The 15,447-nt window shown below is 46.8% G+C and overlaps 32 non-coding genes across 32 annotated transcripts; all 32 read left to right on the top strand.

Moving 5' to 3' along the window:
• The first annotated feature begins 123 nt into the window (after positions 1-123).
• Positions 124-197, top strand: TRNAN-GUU (transfer RNA asparagine (anticodon GUU)). The gene has a single exon. It is a non-coding gene; the product is annotated as a tRNA-Asn (tRNA).
• Positions 198-449: 252 nt separating this feature from the next.
• TRNAN-GUU (transfer RNA asparagine (anticodon GUU)) lies at positions 450-523 on the top strand. Its single transcript has one exon. It is a non-coding gene; the product is annotated as a tRNA-Asn (tRNA).
• Positions 524-1,104: 581 nt separating this feature from the next.
• Positions 1,105-1,179, top strand: TRNAN-GUU (transfer RNA asparagine (anticodon GUU)). Its single transcript has one exon. It is a non-coding gene; the product is annotated as a tRNA-Asn (tRNA).
• A 94-nt stretch (positions 1,180-1,273) lies between these two features.
• On the top strand, positions 1,274-1,347 carry TRNAN-GUU (transfer RNA asparagine (anticodon GUU)). The gene has a single exon. It is a non-coding gene; the product is annotated as a tRNA-Asn (tRNA).
• A 744-nt stretch (positions 1,348-2,091) lies between these two features.
• TRNAN-GUU (transfer RNA tyrosine (anticodon GUA)) lies at positions 2,092-2,163 on the top strand. Its single transcript has one exon. It is a non-coding gene; the product is annotated as a tRNA-Asn (tRNA).
• A 581-nt stretch (positions 2,164-2,744) lies between these two features.
• TRNAN-GUU (transfer RNA asparagine (anticodon GUU)) lies at positions 2,745-2,818 on the top strand. Its single transcript has one exon. It is a non-coding gene; the product is annotated as a tRNA-Asn (tRNA).
• A 251-nt stretch (positions 2,819-3,069) lies between these two features.
• TRNAN-GUU (transfer RNA asparagine (anticodon GUU)) lies at positions 3,070-3,143 on the top strand. The gene has a single exon. It is a non-coding gene; the product is annotated as a tRNA-Asn (tRNA).
• A 252-nt stretch (positions 3,144-3,395) lies between these two features.
• TRNAN-GUU (transfer RNA asparagine (anticodon GUU)) lies at positions 3,396-3,469 on the top strand. Its single transcript has one exon. It is a non-coding gene; the product is annotated as a tRNA-Asn (tRNA).
• Positions 3,470-3,721: 252 nt separating this feature from the next.
• On the top strand, positions 3,722-3,795 carry TRNAN-GUU (transfer RNA asparagine (anticodon GUU)). The gene has a single exon. It is a non-coding gene; the product is annotated as a tRNA-Asn (tRNA).
• A 251-nt stretch (positions 3,796-4,046) lies between these two features.
• TRNAN-GUU (transfer RNA asparagine (anticodon GUU)) lies at positions 4,047-4,120 on the top strand. The gene has a single exon. It is a non-coding gene; the product is annotated as a tRNA-Asn (tRNA).
• A 1,234-nt stretch (positions 4,121-5,354) lies between these two features.
• On the top strand, positions 5,355-5,428 carry TRNAT-GGU (transfer RNA asparagine (anticodon GUU)). Its single transcript has one exon. It is a non-coding gene; the product is annotated as a tRNA-Thr (tRNA).
• A 251-nt stretch (positions 5,429-5,679) lies between these two features.
• On the top strand, positions 5,680-5,753 carry TRNAN-GUU (transfer RNA asparagine (anticodon GUU)). Its single transcript has one exon. It is a non-coding gene; the product is annotated as a tRNA-Asn (tRNA).
• A 1,078-nt stretch (positions 5,754-6,831) lies between these two features.
• TRNAN-GUU (transfer RNA asparagine (anticodon GUU)) lies at positions 6,832-6,905 on the top strand. Its single transcript has one exon. It is a non-coding gene; the product is annotated as a tRNA-Asn (tRNA).
• Positions 6,906-7,157: 252 nt separating this feature from the next.
• On the top strand, positions 7,158-7,231 carry TRNAN-GUU (transfer RNA asparagine (anticodon GUU)). The gene has a single exon. It is a non-coding gene; the product is annotated as a tRNA-Asn (tRNA).
• Positions 7,232-7,482: 251 nt separating this feature from the next.
• Positions 7,483-7,556, top strand: TRNAN-GUU (transfer RNA asparagine (anticodon GUU)). The gene has a single exon. It is a non-coding gene; the product is annotated as a tRNA-Asn (tRNA).
• A 578-nt stretch (positions 7,557-8,134) lies between these two features.
• On the top strand, positions 8,135-8,208 carry TRNAN-GUU (transfer RNA asparagine (anticodon GUU)). The gene has a single exon. It is a non-coding gene; the product is annotated as a tRNA-Asn (tRNA).
• Positions 8,209-8,459: 251 nt separating this feature from the next.
• TRNAN-GUU (transfer RNA asparagine (anticodon GUU)) lies at positions 8,460-8,533 on the top strand. Its single transcript has one exon. It is a non-coding gene; the product is annotated as a tRNA-Asn (tRNA).
• Positions 8,534-8,785: 252 nt separating this feature from the next.
• On the top strand, positions 8,786-8,859 carry TRNAN-GUU (transfer RNA asparagine (anticodon GUU)). The gene has a single exon. It is a non-coding gene; the product is annotated as a tRNA-Asn (tRNA).
• A 251-nt stretch (positions 8,860-9,110) lies between these two features.
• TRNAN-GUU (transfer RNA asparagine (anticodon GUU)) lies at positions 9,111-9,184 on the top strand. Its single transcript has one exon. It is a non-coding gene; the product is annotated as a tRNA-Asn (tRNA).
• A 251-nt stretch (positions 9,185-9,435) lies between these two features.
• TRNAN-GUU (transfer RNA asparagine (anticodon GUU)) lies at positions 9,436-9,509 on the top strand. Its single transcript has one exon. It is a non-coding gene; the product is annotated as a tRNA-Asn (tRNA).
• Positions 9,510-10,088: 579 nt separating this feature from the next.
• Positions 10,089-10,162, top strand: TRNAN-GUU (transfer RNA asparagine (anticodon GUU)). The gene has a single exon. It is a non-coding gene; the product is annotated as a tRNA-Asn (tRNA).
• A 564-nt stretch (positions 10,163-10,726) lies between these two features.
• TRNAN-GUU (transfer RNA asparagine (anticodon GUU)) lies at positions 10,727-10,800 on the top strand. The gene has a single exon. It is a non-coding gene; the product is annotated as a tRNA-Asn (tRNA).
• A 249-nt stretch (positions 10,801-11,049) lies between these two features.
• Positions 11,050-11,125, top strand: TRNAN-GUU (transfer RNA asparagine (anticodon GUU)). The gene has a single exon. It is a non-coding gene; the product is annotated as a tRNA-Asn (tRNA).
• A 252-nt stretch (positions 11,126-11,377) lies between these two features.
• On the top strand, positions 11,378-11,451 carry TRNAN-GUU (transfer RNA asparagine (anticodon GUU)). The gene has a single exon. It is a non-coding gene; the product is annotated as a tRNA-Asn (tRNA).
• A 578-nt stretch (positions 11,452-12,029) lies between these two features.
• On the top strand, positions 12,030-12,103 carry TRNAN-GUU (transfer RNA asparagine (anticodon GUU)). Its single transcript has one exon. It is a non-coding gene; the product is annotated as a tRNA-Asn (tRNA).
• Positions 12,104-12,355: 252 nt separating this feature from the next.
• TRNAN-GUU (transfer RNA asparagine (anticodon GUU)) lies at positions 12,356-12,429 on the top strand. Its single transcript has one exon. It is a non-coding gene; the product is annotated as a tRNA-Asn (tRNA).
• A 565-nt stretch (positions 12,430-12,994) lies between these two features.
• TRNAN-GUU (transfer RNA asparagine (anticodon GUU)) lies at positions 12,995-13,068 on the top strand. The gene has a single exon. It is a non-coding gene; the product is annotated as a tRNA-Asn (tRNA).
• A 252-nt stretch (positions 13,069-13,320) lies between these two features.
• TRNAN-GUU (transfer RNA asparagine (anticodon GUU)) lies at positions 13,321-13,394 on the top strand. Its single transcript has one exon. It is a non-coding gene; the product is annotated as a tRNA-Asn (tRNA).
• A 750-nt stretch (positions 13,395-14,144) lies between these two features.
• On the top strand, positions 14,145-14,218 carry TRNAN-GUU (transfer RNA asparagine (anticodon GUU)). The gene has a single exon. It is a non-coding gene; the product is annotated as a tRNA-Asn (tRNA).
• Positions 14,219-14,469: 251 nt separating this feature from the next.
• Positions 14,470-14,544, top strand: TRNAN-GUU (transfer RNA asparagine (anticodon GUU)). Its single transcript has one exon. It is a non-coding gene; the product is annotated as a tRNA-Asn (tRNA).
• A 93-nt stretch (positions 14,545-14,637) lies between these two features.
• On the top strand, positions 14,638-14,711 carry TRNAN-GUU (transfer RNA asparagine (anticodon GUU)). The gene has a single exon. It is a non-coding gene; the product is annotated as a tRNA-Asn (tRNA).
• Positions 14,712-14,962: 251 nt separating this feature from the next.
• Positions 14,963-15,036, top strand: TRNAN-GUU (transfer RNA asparagine (anticodon GUU)). Its single transcript has one exon. It is a non-coding gene; the product is annotated as a tRNA-Asn (tRNA).
• Positions 15,037-15,447: the final 411 nt, after the last annotated feature.

The following is a 15,447-nucleotide window of genomic DNA, read 5'->3' as shown; positions in this document are numbered from 1 at the left end:
GTTAACCGAAAGGTTATTCGTTCCATTCCACCCGGGGGGCAACAGTAGTCATGGACATTATGTTATGGGATATTCTTGTACAGAGGAGAAAAATGAACACGGTTTTATTTCTGCTTCTTGCACGCCTCCGTGGCGCAATCGGTTAGCGCGTTCGGCTGTTAACCGAAAGGTTGGTGGTTCGATCACACCCGGTGGCGATAACATTTTATGACTGTAGTCATGGATATTAGCTTATGGTATACGCCTGTACAGATGACAAACATGAACTCGGTTTCATTACTGCCATTTGCCCGCCTCTGTGGCGCAATCGGCTGTTAACCGAAAGGTTATTTGTTCGATTCCACCCGGGTGGCGATGTGGTGTTACGATAGTAGTCATGGATATTAGGTAATGGGATACTCGTGTACAGAGGAAATATATAAACTCGGTTTTATTCTTGCTATGAGCACGCCTCCGTGGCGCAATCTGTTAGCGCGTTCGGCTGTTAACCGAAAGGTTGGTGGTTCGATCACACCCGGTGGCGATAACATTTTATGACTGTAGGAATGGACATTAGCTTATGGTATACGCCTGTACAGATGACAAACATGAACTCGGTTTTATTACTGCCATTTGTCCACCCCTGTGGCGCAATCGACTGTTAACCGAAAGGTTATTGCTTCGATTCTACCCGGGTGGCGATATTGTTTTACGACAGTGGTCATGGACATTAGGTTATGGGATATTCTTGTACAGAGGAGAATAAAAAACACGGTTTTATTTTTGCTTGTTGCGCGCCTCCATGGCGCAATCGGCTAGCGCGTTCGACTGTAAACCGAAAGGTTGGTGGTTCGATCCCATCCGATGGCGATATCATTTTATGACTGTCTGTAGTCATGGACATTAGCTTATGGTATACGCCTGTACAGATGCAAAAACATGAACTCGGTTGTGTTAGGGCCATTTGTCCCCCTCTGTGGCGCAATCGGCCGTTAACCGAAAGGTTATTTGTTCGATTGCACCCGGCTGGCGATATGGTTTTACGACAGTAGACATGGACATTAGGTTGTGGGATATTCTTGTACAGAGGAGGTATGAACACGATTTTATTTTTGCTTGCAGCACGCCTCTGTGGCGCAATCGGTTAGCGCGTTCGGCTGTTAACCGAAAGGTTGGTGGTTCGATCCCACAAGGGGGGCGATGTGGTTTTCGATAGTAGTCATGGATATTAGGTTATGGGATATTCTTGTACAGAGGAGAGAAATGAACACGGTTTTATTTATGCTAAGAACCCGCCTCCGTGGCGCAATCGGTTAGCGCGTTCGGCTGTTAACCGAAAGGTTGGTGGTTCGACCCCACCCGGTGGCGATAACATTTTATGACTGTAGTCATGGATATTAGCTTATGGTATATGCCTGTACAGATGACAAACACGAACTCGGTGTTATTACTGCTATTTGTCCGCCTCTGTGGCGCAATCGGCTGTTAACCGAAAGGTTATTGGTTCGATTCCACCCGGGTGGCGATATGGTTTTCGACAGTGGTCATGGAGATTAGGTTATGGGATATTCTTGTACAGAGGAGAGAAATGAACACGGTTTTATTTCTGCTTCTTGCACGCCTCCGTGGCGCAATCGGTTAGCGCGTTCGGCTGTTAACCGAAAGGTTATTCCTTCGATTCCACCCGGGTGGCGATGTGGTGTTACAACAGTAGACATGGACATTAGGTTGTGGGATATTCTTGTACAGAGGAGGTATAAACTCGATTTCATTTTTGCTTGTAGCACGCCTCTGTGGCGCAATCGGTTAGCGCGGTCGGCTGGTAACCCAAAGGTTGGTGGGACGATCCCACACGGTGGCGATAACATTTAATGATTGTAGTCATGGATATTAGCTTATGGTATACGCCTGTACAGATGACAAACATGAACTCGGTTTTATTACTGCCATTTGCCCGCCTCTGTGGCGCAATCGTCTGTTAACCGAAAGGTTACTGTTCGATTCCACCCGGGTGGCGATGTGGTTTTACGACAGTAGTCATGGACATTATGTTATGGGATATTCTTGTACACAGGAGAAAAATGAACTCGGTTACATTTTTGCTTGTTGCACGCCTCCGTAGCGCAATCGGTTAGCGCGTTCGGCTGTTAACCGAAAGGTTGGTGGTGATCCCACCCGGGGGCGATATCATTTTATGACTGTAGGCATGGACATTAGCTTACGGTATACGCCTGTACAGATGACAAACATGAACTCGGTCCTATTACTGACATTTGTCCACCCCTGTGGCGCAATCGACTGTTAACCGAAAGGTTATTGCTTCGATTCCACCCGGTTGGCTATATGGTCTTACGACAGTAGTCATGGACATTAAGTTATGGTATACTCTTGTACAGAGGACAGAAATGAACTCGGTTTTATTTTTGTTGTTCGCACGCCTTTTGTGGCGCAATCGGTTAGCGCGTTCGGCTGTTATCCTAAAGGATGGTGGTTCGACCCCACCCGGTGGCGATACCATTTTATGACTGTAGGCATGGACATTAGCTTATGGTATACGCCTGTACAGATGACAAACATGATCTCTTTTTTTTAATACTGCAATTTGTCCGCCTCTGTGGTGCAATCGGCTGTTAACCCAAAGGTTCTTCGTTCGATTCCACCCGGGGAGCGATATGGTTTGACGACAGTAGTCATGGACATTAGGTTATGGTATATTCTTGTACAGAGGAGGAAAATGAACACGGTTTTATTTTTGCTATGCGCACGCCTCCGTGGCGCAATCGGTTAGCGCGTTCGGCCGTTAACCGAAAGGTTGGTGGTTCGATCCCACCCGGGGGCGATATCATTTTATGACTGTAGTCATGGACATTACCTTATGGTATACGCCTGTACAGATGACAAACAAGAACTCGGTTTTATTACTGCCATTTGTCCACCCCTGTGGCGCAATCGACTGTTAACCGAAAGGTTACTGGTTCGATTCCAACGGGGGGCGATGTGGTGTTACGACAGTAGTCATGGATATTAGGTAATGGGATACTCGTGTACAGAGGAAAAATATAAAATCGGTTTTATTCTTGCTATGAGCACGCCTCCGTGGCGCAATCGGTTAGCGCGTTCGGCTGTTAACCCAAAGGTTGGTGGTTCGATCCCAGCCGGGGGCTATATCATTTTATGACTGTAGGCATGGACATTAGCTTATGGTATACGCCTGTACAGATGACAAACATGAACTCGGTTTTATTACTGCCATTTGTCCACCCCTGTGGCGCAATCGACTGTTAACCGAAAGGTTATTGCTTCGATTCCACCCGGGGGGCGATATGGTTTTACGACAGTAGTCATGGACATTATGTTATGCGATATTCTTGTACAGAGGACAAATATGAACTCGGTTCTATTTCTGCTTTTTGCACACCTCCGTGGCGCAATCGGTTAGCGCGTTCGGCTGTTAACCGAAAGGTTGGTGGATCGATCCCACCCGGTGGCGATATCATTTTATGACTGTAGTCATGGATATTAGCTTATGGTATACGCCTGTACAGATGACAAACATGAACTCGGTTTTATTACTGCCATTCGTCCGCCTGTGTGGCGCAATCGGCTGTTAACCGAAAGGTTATTCGTTCGATTCCACCCGGGGGGCGATATGGTTTTACGACTGTAGTCATGTACATTAGGTTATGGGATATTCTTGTACAGAGGAGAAAAATGAACACGGTTTTATTTTTGCTATGAGCACGCCTCCGTGGCGCAATCGGTTAGCGCGTTCGGCTGTTAACCGAAAGGTTGGTGGTTCGATCCCACACGTTGGCGATAACATTTTATGACTGTAGTCATGGATATTAGCTTATGGTATACGCCTGTACAGGTGACAAACACGAACTCGGTTTTATTACTGCCACTTGTCCGCCTCTGTGGCGCAATCGGCTGTTAACCGAAAGGTTATTGGTACGATTCCACCCGGGTGGCGATTAGGTTTTCGACAGTGGTCATGGACATTAGGTTATGGGATATTCTTGTACAGAGGAGAAAAATGAACACGGTTTTATTTCTGCTTCTTGCACGCCTCCGTGGCGCAATCGGTTAGCGCGTTCGGCTGTTAACCGAATGTTTGGTGGTTCGATCCCACCCGGTGGCGATAACATTTTATGACTGTAGTCATGGATATTAGCTTATGGTATACGCCTGTACAGATGACAAACACGAACTCGGTTTTATTACTACCATTTGTCCGCCCCTGTGGCGCAATCGGCTGTTAACCGAAAGGTTATTGCTTCGATTCCACCCGGGGGGGCGATATGGTTTTACGACAGAAGTCATGGATATTCGGTTATGGGATATTCTTGTACAGAGGGCAAATATGAACTCGGTTTTATTTCTGATATTTGTACATATTCGTGGCGCAGTCGGGTAGCGCGTTCGGCTGTTAACCGAAAGGTTGGTGTTTCGATCCCACCCGGTGGCGATAACATTTTATGACTTTAGTCATGGACATTAGCTTATGATATACGCCTGTACAGATGACAAACATGAACTCGGTTTTATTACTGCCATTTGTCCACCCATGTGGCGCAATCGACTGTTTACCGAAAGGTTATTGCTTCGATTCCACCCGGGTGGCTATATGGTTTTAGGACAGTAGTCATGGACATTATGTTGTGGGATATTCTTGTACAGAGGACAAATATGAACACGGTTCTATTTCTGTTTTTTGCACGCCTACGTGGCGCAATCGGTTAGCGCGTTCGGCTGTTAGCCGAAAGGTTGGTGGATCGATCACACCCGGTGGCGATAACATTTTATGACTGTAGTCATCGATATTAGCTTATGGTATACGCCTGTACAGATGACAAACAAGAACTCGGTTTTATTACTGCCATTTGCCCGCCTCTGTGGCGCAATCGGCTGTTAACCGAAAGGTTATTGCTTCGATTCCACCCGGGTGGCGATATTGTTTTACGACAGTGGTCATGGACATTAGGTTATGGGATATTCTTGTACAGAGGAGAAAAATAAACACGGGTTTATTTTTGCTTGTTGCGCGCCTCCATGGCGCAATCGGCTAGCGCGTTCGACTGTAAACCGAAAGGTTGGTGGTTCGATCCCATCCGATGGCGATATCATTTTATGACTGTCTGTAGTCATGGACATTAGCTTATGGTATACGCCTGTACAGATGCAAAAACATGAACTCGGTTGTGATAGTGCCATTTGTCCCCCTCTTTGGCGCAATCGGCCGTTAACCGAAAGGTTATTTGTTCGATTGCACCCGGGTGGCGATATGGTTTTACGACAGTAGACATGGATATTAGGTTGTGGGATATTCTTGTACAGAGCAGGTATAAACTCGATTTTATTTTTGCTTGTACCACGCCTCTGTAGCGCAATCGGTTAGCGCGTTCGGCTGGTAACCGAAAGGTTGGTGGTTCGACCCCACCCGGTGGCGATAACATTTAATGATTGTAGTCATGGATATTAGCTTATGGTATACGCCTGTACAGATGACAAACATGAGCTCGGTTTTATTACTGACATTTGCCCGCCTCTGTGGCGCAATCGTCTGTTAACCGAAAGGTTACTGTTCGATTCCACCCGGGTGGCGATGTGGTTTTACGACAGTAGTCATGGACATTATGTTATGGGATATTCTTGTACAGAGGGCAAATATGAACTCGGTTTTATTTTTCCTGTTTGCACGTCTCAATGGCGCAATCGGTTAGCGCGTTCGGCTGTTAACCGAACGGTTGGTGGTTCGATCCCACCCGGGGGCGATATACTTTATGACTGTAGAAATGGACATTAGCTTATGGTATACGCCTTTCATCATCATCATCATCATCTGTTTACCCTCCAGGTTCGGTTTTTCCCTCGGACTTAGCGAGGGATCCCACCTCTACCGCCTCAAGGGCAGTGTCCTGGAGTTTCAGACTCTTGGTCGGGGGATACAACTGGGGAGTATGACCAGTACCTCGCCCAGGCGGCCTCACCTCCTATGCTGAACAGGGGCCTTGTGGATGGATGGGAAGATTGGAAGGGATAGGCAAGGAAGAGGGAAGGAAGCGGCCGTGGCCTTAAGTTAGGTACCATCCCGGCATTCGCCTGGAGGAGAAGTGGGAAACCACGGAAAACCACTTCCAGGATGGCTGAGGTGGGAATCGAACCCACCTCTACTCAGTTGACCTCCCGAGGCTGAGTGGACCCCGTTCCAGCCCTCGTACCACTTTTCAAATTTCGTGGCAGAGCCGGGAATCGAACCCGGACCTCCGGGGGTGGCAGCTAATCACGCTTACCACTACACCACAGAGGCGACGGTATACGCCTTTACAGATGCAAAAACATTAACTCGGTTGTATTAGTGCCATTTGTCCGCCTCTGTGGCGCAATCGGCTGTTAACCGAACGGTTATTGCCTCGATTCCACCCGGGGGCGATATGATTTTACGACAGTAGTCATGGACATTAGGTTATGGGATATTCTTGTACAGAGGAGAAATATGAACTCGGTTTTATTTTTGATTGTTGCACGCCTCCGCGGCGCAAGCGGTTAGCGCGTTCGGCTGTTAACGTAAAGGATGGTGGTTCGATCATACCCGGTGGCGACGTGATTTTATGACTGTAGACATGGATATTAGCTTATGGTATACGCCTGTACAGATGACACACATGAACTCGGTTTTATTACTGCCATTTGTCCACCCCTGTGCCGCAATCGACTGTTAACCGAAAGGTTATTGGTTCGATTCCAACGGGGGGCGATGTGGTGTTACGACAGTAGTCATGGATATTAGGTAATGGGATACTCGTGTACAGAGGAAAAATATAAAATCGGTTTTATTTTTGCTATGAGCACGCCTCCGTGGCGCAATCGGTTAGCGCGTTCATCTGTTAACCGAAAGGTTGGTGGTTCGATCCCACCCGGGGGCGATGTCATTTTATGACTGTAGTCATGGACATTACCTTATGGTATACGCCTGTACAGATGACAAACATGAACTCGTTTTTATTACTGCCATTTGTCCACCCCTGTGGCGCAATCGACTGTTAACCGAAAGGTTACTGGTTCGATTCCACCCGGGTGGCGTTATGGTTTTACGACAGTAGTCATGGACATTATGTTATGGGATATTCTTGTACACAGGAGAAAAATGAACTCGGTTATATTTTCGCTTGCTGCACGCCTCCGTGGCGCAATCGGTTAGCGCGTTCGGCTGTTAACCGAAAGGTTGGTGGTTCGATCCCACCCGGGGGCGATATCATTTTATGACTGTAGTCATGGACATTACCTTATGGTATACGCCTGTACAGATGACAAACAAGAACTCGGTTTTATTACTGCCATTTGTCCACCCCTGTGGCGCAATCGACTGTTAACCGAAAGGTTACTGGTTCGATTCCAACGGGGGGCGATGTGGTGTTACGACAGTAGTCATGGATATTAGGTAATGGGATACTCCTGTACAGAGGAAAAATATAAAATCGGTCTTATTTTTGCTATGAGCACGCCTCTGTGGCGCAATCGGTTAGCGCGTTCGGCTGTTAACCCAAAGGTTGGTGGTTCGATCCCACCCGGGGGCGATATCATTTTATGACTGTAGGCATGGACATTAGCTTATGGTATACGCCTGTACAGATGACAAACACGAACTCGGTTTTATTACTGCCATTTGTCCGCCCCTGTGGCGCAATCGACTGTTAACCGAAAGGTTATTGCTTCGATTCCACCCGGGGGGCGATATGGTTTTACGACAGTAGTCATGGACATTATGTTATGCGATATTCTTCTACAGAGGACAAATATGAACTCGGTTCTATTTCTGCTTTTTGCATACCTCCGTGGCGCAATCGGTTAGCGCGTTCGTCTGTTAACCGAAAGGATGGTGGATCGGTCCCACCCGGTGGCGATATCATTTTATGACTGTAGTCATGGATATTAGCTTATGGTATACGCCTGTACAGATGACAAACATGAACTCGGTTTTATTACTGCCATTCGTCCGCCTGTGTGGCGCAATCGGCTGTTAACCGAAAGGTTTTTCGTTCGATTCCACCAGGGGGGCGATATGGTTTTACGACAGTAGTCATGGACATTAGGTTATGGGATATTCTTGTACAGAGGAGAAAAATGAACACGGTTTTATTTTTCCTATGAGCACGCCTCCGTGGCGCAATCGGTTAGCGCGTTCGGCTGTTACCCGACAGGTTGGTGGTTCGATCCCACCCGGTGGCGATAACATTTTATGACTGTAGTCATGGATATTAGCTTATGGTATACGCCTGTACAGATGACAAACATGAACTCGGTTTTATTACTGCCATTCGTCCGCCCTTGTGGCGCAATCGGCTGTTAACCGAATGGTTATTGGTTCGATTCCACCCGGGTGGCGATATGGTTTTCGACAGTGGTCATGGACATTAGGTTATGGGATATTCTTGTACGGAGGAGAAAAATGAACACGGTTTTATTTCTGTTTCTTGCACGCCTCCGTGGCACAATCGGTTAGCGCATTCGGCTGTTAACCCAAAGGTTGGTGGTTCGATCCCACCCGGGGGGGAAATTATTTTATGACTGTAGGCATGGACATTAGCTTATTGTATACGCCTGTACAGATGACAAACATGAACTCGGTTTTATTACTACCATTTGTCCGCCCCTGTCGCGCAATCGGCTGTTAACCGAAAGGTTATTGCTTCGATTCCACCCGGGGGGCGATATGGTTTTACGACAGTAGTCATGGACATTATGTTATGGGATATTCTTGTACAGAGGAGAAAAATGAACACGCATTTATTTTACCTTCTTGCACGCCTCCGTGGCGCAATCGGTTAGCGCGTTCGGCTGTTAACCGAAAGGTTGGTGGTTCGATCCCACCCGGTGGCGATAACATTTTATGACTGTAGTCATGGATATTAGCTTATGGTATACGCCTGTACAATTGACAAACATGAACTCGGTTTTATTACTGCCATTTGTCCGCCTCTGTGGCGCAATCGGCTGTTAACCGAAAGGTTATGGGTTCGATTCCACCCGGGTTGCGATATGGTTTTCGACAGTGGTCATGGACATTAGTTTATGGGATATTCTTGTACAGAGGAGAAAAATGAACACGGTTTTATTTCTGCTTCCAGCACGCCTCCGTGGCGCAATCGGTTAGCGCGTTCGGCTGTTAACCGAAAGGTTGGTGGTTCGATCCCACCCGGTGGCGATAACATTTTATGACTTTAGTCATGGATATTAGCTTATGGTATACGCCTGTACAGATGACAAACATGAACTCGGTTTTATTACTGCCATTTGCCCGCCTCTGTGGCGCAATCGTCTGTTAACCGAAAGGTTACTGTTCGATTCCACCCGGGTGGCGATGTGGTTTTACGACAGTAGTCATGGACATTATGTTATGGGATATTCTTGTACACAGGAGAAAAATGAACTCGGTTACATTTTTGCTTGTTGCACGCCTCCGTGGCGCAATCGGTTAGCGCGTTCGGCTGTTAACCGAAAGGTTGGTGGTTCGATCCCACCCGGGGGCGATATCATTTTTTGACTGTAGGCATGGACATTAGCTTACGGTATACGCCTCTACAGATGACAAACATGAACTCGGTCTTATTACTGACATTTGTCCACCCCTGTGGCGCAAACGACTGTTAAATGAAAGGTTATTGCTTCGATTCCACCCGGTTGGCTATATGGTCTTACGACAGTAGTCATGGACATTATGTTATGGTATACTCTTGTACAGAGGACAGAAATGAACTCGGTTTTATTTTTGTTGTTCGCACGCCTTTTGTGGCGCAATCGGTTAGCGCGTTCGGCTGTTATCCTAAAGGATATTGGTTCGACCCTACCCGGTGGCTATATCATTTTATGACTGTATGCATGGACATTAGCTTATGGTATACGCCTGTACAGATGACAAACACGAACTCGGTTTTATTACTGCCATTTGTCCGCCTCTGTGGCGCAATCGGCTGTTAACCGAAAGGTTATTGGTTCGATTCCACCCGGGGAACGATATGGTTTTACGACAGTATTCATGGACATTAGGTTATGGGTTATTCTTGTACAGAGGAGAAAAATGAACACGGTTTTATTTTTGCTATGAGCACGCCTCCGTGGCGCAATCGGTTAGCGCGTTCGGCTGTTAACCGAAAGGTTGGTGGTTCGATCCCACCCGGTGGCGATAACATTTTATGACTGTAGTCATGGATATTAGCTTATGGTATACGCCTGTACAGATGACAAACACGAACTCGGTGTTATTACTGCCATTTGTCCGCCTGTGTGGCGCAATCGGCTGTTAACCGAAAGGTTATTCGTTCGATTCCACCCGGGGGGCAACAGTAGTCATGGACATTATGTTATGGGTTATTCTTGTACAGAGGAGAAAATGAACACGGTTTTATTTTTGCTTCTTGCACACCTACGTGGCGCAATCGGTTAGCGTGTTCGGCTGTTAACCGAAAGGTTGGTGGTTCGATCACACCCGGTGGCGGTAACATTTTATGACTGTAGTCATGGATATTAGCTTATGGTATACGCCTGTACAGATGACAAACATGAACTCGGTTTTATTACTGCCATTTGCCCGCCTCTGTGGCGCAATCGGCTGTTAACCGAAAGGTTATTTGTTCGATTCCACCCGGGTGGCGATGTGGTGTTACGACAGTAGTCATGGATATTAGGTAATGGGATACTCGTGTACAGAGGAAAAATATAAATTCGGTTTTATTCTTGCTACGAGCACGCCTCCGTGGCGCAATCGGTTAGCGCGTTCGGCTGTTAACCGAAAGGTTGGTGGTTCGACCCCACCCGGTGGCGATAACATTTTATGACTGTAGTCATGGATATTAGCTTATGGTATACGCCTGTACAGATGACAAACACGAACTCGGTTTTATTACTGCCATTTGTCCGCCTCTGTGGCGCAATCGGCTGTTAACCGAAAGGTTATTGGTTCGATTCCACCCGGGTGGCGATATGGTTTTCGACAGTGGTCATGGACATTAGGTTATGGGATATTCTTGTACAGAGGAGAAAAATGAACACGGTTTTATTTCTGCTTCTTACACAACTCCGTGGCGCAATCGGTTAGCGCGTTCGGCTGTTAACCGAAAGGTTGGTGGTTCGATCCCACCCGGTGGCGGTAACATTTTATGACTTTAGTCATGGATATTAGCTTATTGTATTCGCCTGTACAGATGACAAACATGAACTCGGTTTTATTACTGCCATTTGTCCGCCTCTGTGGCGCAATCGGCTGTTAACCGAATGGTTATTCCTTCGATTCCACCCGGGGGGCGATATGGTTTTAGGACAGTAGTCATGGACATTAGGTTATGGGATATTCTTGTACAAAGGAGAAAAATGAACACGGTTTTATTTTTGCTTCATGCACGCCACCGTGGCGCAATCGGTTAGCGCGTTCGGCTGTTAACCGAAAGGTTGGTGGTTCGATCACACCCGGTGGCGATAACATTTTATGATTTTAGTCATGGATATTAGCATTTTTTATACGCCTGTACAGATGACAAACATGAACTCGGTCTTATTACTGACATTTGTCCACCCCTGTGGCGCAATCGACTGTTAACCGAAAGGTTATTGCTTCGATTCCAATCGGTTGGCTATATGGTCTTACGACAGTAGTCATGGACATTAAGTTATGGTATACTCTTGTACAGAGGACAGAAATGAACTCGGTTTTATTTTTGTTGTTCGCACGCCTTTTGTGGCGCAATCGGTTAGCGCGTACGGCTGTTATCCTAAAGGTTGGTGGTTCGATACCACCCGGGGGCGACATCATTTTATGACTGTAGTCATGGACATTACCGTATGGTATACGCCTGCACAGATGACAAACATGAACTCGGTTTTATTACTGCCATTTGTCCACCACTGTGGCGCAATCGACTGTTAACCGAAAGGTTACTGGTTCGATTCCAACCGAAGGCGATGTTGTTTTACGACAGTAGTCATGGCTATTAGGTAATGGGATACTCGTGTACAGAGGACAAATATGAACTCGGTTCTACTTCAGCTTTTTGCACGCCTCCGTGGCGCAATCGGTTGGCGCGTTCGGCTGTTAACCGAAAGGTTGGTGGATCGATTCCTCCCGGAGGCGATATCATTTTATGACTGTAGTCATGGATATTAGCTTATGGTATACGCCTGTACAGATGACAAACATGAACTCGGTTTTATTACTGCCATTCGTCCGCCTGTGTGGCGCAATCGGCTGTTAACCGAAAGGTTATTCGTTCGATTCCACCCGGGGGGCGATATGGTTTTACGACAGTAGTCATGGACATTAGGTTATGGGATATTCTTGTACAGAGGAGAAAAATGACCACGGTTTTATTTTTGCTATGAGCACGCCTCCGTGGCGCAATCGGTTAGCGCGTTCGGCTGTTAACCGAAAGGTTGGTGGTTCGATCCCACCCGGTGGCGATAACATTTTATGACTGTAGTCATGGATATTAGCTTATGGTATACGCCTGTACAGATGACAAACACGAACTCGGTTTTATTACTACCATTTGTCCGCCCCTGTGGCGCAATCGGCTGTTAACCGAAAGGTTATTGCTTCGATTCCACCCGGGGGGCGATATGGTTTTACGACAGAAGTCATGGATATTCGGTTATGGGATATTCTTGTACAGAGGGCAAATATGAACTCGGTTTTATTTCTGATATTTGTACATCTTCGTGGCGCAGTCGATTATCGCGTTCGGCTGTTAACCGAAGGTTTGGTGGTTCGATTCCACCCGGCGGCGATAAAGTTTTATGACTGAAGTCATGGACATTAGCTTATGGTATACGCCTGTAGAGATGACAAACATGAACTCGGTTTTATTACTGCCATTTGTCCACCTGTGTGGCGCAATCGGCTGTTAACCGAAAGGTTATTCGTTCGATTCCACCCGGGGGGCAACAGTAGTCATGGACATTATGTTATAGGATATTCTTGTACAGAGGAGAAAAATGAACACGGTTTTATTTTTGCTTCTTGCACGCCTCCGTGGCGCAATCGGTTAGCGTGTTCGGCTGTTAACCGAAAGGTTGGTGGTTCGATCACACCCGGTGGCGATAACATTTTATGACTGTAGTCATGGATATTAGCTTATGGTATACGCCTGTACAGATGACAAACATGAACTCGGTTTTATTACTGCCATTTGCCCGCCTCTGTGGCGCAATCGGCTGTTAACCGAAAGGTTATTTGTTCGATTCCAGCCGGGTGGCGATGTGGTGTTACGACAGTAGTCATGGATATTAGGTAATGGGATACTCGTGTACAGAGGAAAAATATAAACTCGGTTTTATTCTCGCTATGAGCCCGCCTCCGTGGCGCAATCGGTTAGCGCGTTCGGCTGTTAACCGAAAGGTTGGTGGTTCGATCCCACCCGGGGGCGATATCATTTTATGACTGTAGGCATGGACATTAGCTTATGGTATACGCCTGTACAGATGACAAACATGAACTCGGTTTTATTACTGCCATTTGTCCACCCCTGTGGCGCGATCGACTGTTAACCGAAAGGTTATTGCTTCGATTCTACCCGGGTGGCGATATTGTTTTACGACAGTGGTCATGGGCATTAGGTTATGGGATATTCTTGTACAGAGGAGAAAAAAAAACACGGTTTTATTTTTGCTTGTTGCGCGCCTCCATGGCGCAATCGGCTAGCGCGTTCGACTGTAAACCGAAAGGTTGGTGGTTCGATCCCATCCGATGGCGATATCACTTTATGACTGTCTGTAGTCATGGACATTAGCTTATGGTATACGCCAGTACAGATGCAAAAACATGAACTCGGTTGTGTTAGTGCCATTTGTCCCCCTCTGTGGCGCAATCGGCCGTTAACCGAAAGGTTATTTGTTCGATTGCACCCGGCTGGCGATATGGTTTTACGACAGTAGACATGGACATTAGGTTGTGGGATATTCTTGTACAGAGGAGGTATGAACTCGATTTTATTTTTGCTTGCAGCACGCCTCTGTGGCGCAATCGGTTAGCGCGTTCGGCTGGTAACCCGAAGGTTGGTGGTTCGATCCCACAAGGGGGGCGATGTGGTTTTCGATAGTAGTCACGGATATTAGGTTATGGGATATTCTTGTACAGAGGAGAGAAATGAACACGGTTTTATTTTTGCTAAGAACCCGCCTCTGTGGCGTAATCGGTTAGCGCGTTCGGCTGTTAACCGAAAGGTTGGTGGTTCGACCCCACCCGGTGGCGATAACATTTTATGACTGTAGTCATGGATATTAGCTTATGGTATATGCCTGTACAGATGACAAACACGAACTCGGTGTTATTACTGCCATTTGTCCGCCTCTGTGGCGCAACCGGCTGTTAACCGAAAGGTTATTGGTTCGATTCCACCCGGGTGGCGATATGGTTTTCGACAGTGGTCATGGAGATTAGTTTATGGGATATTCTTGTACAGAGGAGAGAAATGAACACGGTTTTATTTCTGCTTCTTGCACGCCTCCGTGGCGCAATCGGTTAGCGCGTTCGGCTGTTAACCGAAAGGTTGGTGGTTCGATCCCACAAGGGGGGCGATGTGGTTTTCGATAGAAGTCATGGATATTAGGTTATGGGATACTCAAGTACAGAGGAGAAAAATTAACACGGTTTTATTTTTCTTCTTGCACGCCTCCGTGGCGCAATCGGTTAGCGCGTTCGGCTGTTAACCGAAAGGATGGTATATCGATCCCACCCGGTGGCGATAACATTTAATGATTGTAGTCATGGATATTAGCTTATGGCATACGCCTGTACAGATGACAAACATGAACTCGGTTTTATTACTGCCATTTGCCCGCCTCTGTGGCGCAATCGTCTGTTAACCGAAAGGTTACTGTTCGATTCCACCCGGGTGGCGATGTGGTTTTACGACAGTAGTCATGGACATTATGTTATGGGATATTCTTGTACACAGGAGAAAAATGAACTCGGTTACATTTTTGCTTGTTGCACGCCTCCGTAGCGCAATCGGTTAGCGCGTTCGGCTGTTAACCGAAAGGTTGGTGGTTCGATCCCACCCGGTGGCGATAACATTTTATGACTTTAGTCATGGATATTAGCTTATGGTATACGCCTGTACAGATGACAAACATGAACTCGGTTTTATTACTGCCATTTGCCCGCCTCTGTGGCGCAATCGTCTGTTAACCGAAAGGTTACTGTTCGATTCCACCCGGTTGGCTATATGGTCTTACGACAGTAGTCATGGACATTATGTTATGGTATACTCTTGTACAGAGGACAGAAATGAACTCGGTTTTATATTTGTTGTTCGCACGCCTTTTGTGGCGCAATCGGTTAGCGCGTTCGGCTGTTATCCTAAAGGATATTGGTTCGACCCTACCCGGTGGCGATATCATTTTATGACTGTATGCATGGACATTAGCTTATGGTATTCGCCTGTACAGATGACAAACACGAACTCGGTTTTATTACTG

The sequence above is a fragment of the Anabrus simplex genome, chromosome 7 (genome assembly GCF_040414725.1).
Source record: "Anabrus simplex isolate iqAnaSimp1 chromosome 7, ASM4041472v1, whole genome shotgun sequence".
NCBI classification, from domain to species: Eukaryota; Metazoa; Arthropoda; class Insecta; order Orthoptera; family Tettigoniidae; genus Anabrus; species Anabrus simplex.
Note: the sequence above shows the minus strand (reverse complement) of the source record. Positions and strands in the feature narration are given on the sequence as shown.